At 39.8% G+C, this 3,116-nt stretch overlaps 1 long non-coding RNA gene across 1 annotated transcript; it reads left to right on the top strand.

The window, feature by feature from the left end:
- The first annotated feature begins 901 nt into the window (after nucleotides 1-901).
- LOC111249805 (uncharacterized) lies at nucleotides 902-1,956 on the top strand. The gene is made up of 3 exons (XR_002673088.2): nucleotides 902-1,217; nucleotides 1,369-1,497; nucleotides 1,822-1,956. It is a non-coding gene; the product is annotated as an uncharacterized LOC111249805 (long non-coding RNA).
- Nucleotides 1,957-3,116: the final 1,160 nt, after the last annotated feature.

Raw genomic sequence — 3,116 nt, forward strand, 5'->3', positions numbered from 1 at the left:
GTTGTACAATCAGTGCCATGCCAGTTAAGGCCTATTAAATACTGTGTAATGCCTAGTAAATCTAGTCCTTATTGCTTAATTTAGCACCGGAACAATCCGTTTTGCAGGGCCATTAACCTGTTCTGACGGTTCTTTGACACGTGTCAAAATGAAGCATAGGCATATTGAATGAATTCTGGATGTCCTGTGGAAACATAAACAGGGTTGATAGATTTGAGAATATAATATACAAAATGAACATGTTATACATATATCTATGCTTTGATTGAAGATCAACGAAGACCAAAAAATAAGTACCATATCGATGTGGAAATGGCATTCCTGTGATATACGTACGTTTTTAATACACTAACATGAATCACGTAGTAACAATTTTTTTTTTCTGTAGAAACTGCCTCCCGATTTTCTAACAGGCCACCCAGCTGACCTCGTTATCAAGGTGAAACATGCAATATTTCTGTTAAAACAATCTAGGTACTCCGATTGCCCCGAATGACAGTTAATATAGTCTTCCTGAGTTAGCTCAGCTAGCTCGACCGTTGGGAGATCATGAAAAAATTAAATTAATGTATCGGTTATTATCAATTAAGGCGAATCGGTGTCGTTGTTTGCTTGTGAACGCAGATGCCCCATTTGGCGTGTATTGCACCATTTCGTCGTCATGTGTCTTCTTAGCATCAACGCCCAAAACGATCAAACACCATCTACTATGATTAGTAATGCACAGGCAGCAATTTAAAGGCTTGTTTAAAATTTTGCGAGGTTGCAAAATCTTCATAGTTACCAAACCATTATATTTTCATCCGAGTAGCCCATCCGCGTATCCGTCTCGTTTATGGAATAGCCCGTGTCTCGTAAGTTCATAATATTCAGAAGCTAATTCTGCATATGCTTAAAAGTGTAAACACGCCTACAATTATTGCTACGTTATATTTTTTGCCATTATAACTTGTTAGCTAATGTGGAATCGTATGCGGAACTGTAGTCCGTTTTAGAAACACTAAATCTGCTCAGTATCAGAGAAGATGGACGTTAGATTGATGGCTCTTATAAACGACCTATGAGAAATAACGATCTGGCGGTCCTTCAGCTCGCGTTAGTCCAACGATGAACGCACACTGGGATCTTTCTAAGGATTACAATGTGTGGCCTGGTAGCACGGAGCACCCCTGGCCCAGCCCTCAGATCTTATCCTTCACCGTCTCTGCTCGCTGCTGGTAAGTGGAATCATTCGTCGCAGATTATGTAAATTTCACTTGTGTGTAAATCCAATACGTTCGTGAGCTGCATGATTTAGGCCAGCGATGCAGGTAAAATTTAATTCGTCGCCGTTTGGGCGTAATTCTTGATAATGACGACATTTGTTAGGTTGGCCGTTCTATAAGCAGCAGTACATGGTAGAGACGGCGTTGTAAGACTCAACAACGTTTAACGTCATTTAAACGTTTGAAAACTTCAACGGTTACGCCGTATTCGTATTAGACGATGATGTATTTGGTGAGTACGGTTTTTGCATACAATGCTGGTCTTGCTAAATATATAGTTTGTGTCTTACTGTTACTCAGAACCATCTTTATCTGCTTGATGCTGTAAACAAGTACGGAGTTTTTTATTGTTATTTTGTCATAAGGGAAACTGAATTTTGCGTAAACATTATCATTTAATAGTTCCGAAATGTCCATATTCTGAGTTTAAATAACATGTACATATATAGGATAGCATCATATGGGGCTATATCGGATAGCTAAATATTTTTTTACATTTTATCGAACTTTTTTAAACGATATAGAAGCAAATAACAAGGTTATTTTTCTACTTCAGGCAAACTGAAAGTAAGTTATGTGTTGTAAGAGCCCTTATACTGAGTTATATTACGAATGAGCCAGGGCGAAAAGGAATTACACAGGCCACTACGTTTCACGCGTATGTGAAACCCGATGCCAACTTTACAAGGAAATTAAGGGAGCTAAGTGGCTTCAGATTGTAAGTCGGTTTAAGTTAAAAATACAGATATGTATATATATATATATATATATATATATATATATATGTTAAACGATGGTACCTTGTTTTCGCATTCGTTTTACCACGTATAGTTGTTATCAACAACGCGTTACATATAATTGTTTTTAGGGGAAGGTAAGTTTGACAACTTTACTGACATGCTGTATCGACCGGATGGAGCAGTATTGTCAACACATACATCACATTGCGGATAACCATGATTGTAGCTCAAAATTCACTGAGGCTCATTATTTATGCCAGAATCACGCATAACTACATTAGTTATACCAGTTTTAGTGTAGCTTGACAAGTTGCCGGAAAGGCCCGGTGAGACTTGTTACCCTCGTACGCTTCTTTCATGTCCCTTAGGAAAGCCTCAAAGGTATCGGTAGTCCCAGTCGGTCCCTCAGGAAGCTTTTCTCCTAGATGAAGATATGAAATTCTTTCTTTTATCGTCGTCTATGGGCATAGTAGGCCAGTGGACGATTAAATCAGGCCTCCGTTCCTGAAAATTTTTTAAAGAAGCTTTATTGGATGGTGCTCACGCTGCTAGCATAGCTTTGAACGTCGCCTGGCTGGCTCATGGCCAGCCCAAACCATACCCTACGCGAATCTGGAATTAACATAAAACAGTCAACACAACAGCTTCCTTCAGGAGCCAATTGTCAGGCACAATATTATCTAGCTCCTACAGGTCAAACGGAAAAATTAGCGGCACATGACAACTTCCGCGGCCAGACGTGCCGCGTCCATCGTTCATAGCCTGCGTCAAAGCGTCTTCTACGAATCGATTTGTGCTATCCTCACCCACAGTTCACACTAAGTATTGTTGTCGATTTTTCGATTAAATATATATACAGACGTTTTGGAAGTCTCACAAAGGCATTCATCTTAAACTGGTGTTACTGGACCAAAGTTCTTGCAAGGAGCATGTAAATAAATTTAGCGTTTTTTCGCGGAGCGAGCGAATCCCTACCGAGATAATGAACTTTTAAGATTGCCTGGGTCGACAGTGCACCTCATTGCAAATGAGCGTACGGTTGCAGAATAAGCAGAAGCTGACTTCAATCTGCACAACGGAAAGCCCATGACATAGAAAAACAGTGCTGACC

The sequence above is a fragment of the Varroa destructor genome, unplaced genomic scaffold, assembly GCF_002443255.2.
Source record: "Varroa destructor unplaced genomic scaffold, Vdes_3.0 BEIS01000004.1, whole genome shotgun sequence".
NCBI classification, from domain to species: domain Eukaryota; kingdom Metazoa; phylum Arthropoda; class Arachnida; order Mesostigmata; family Varroidae; genus Varroa; species Varroa destructor.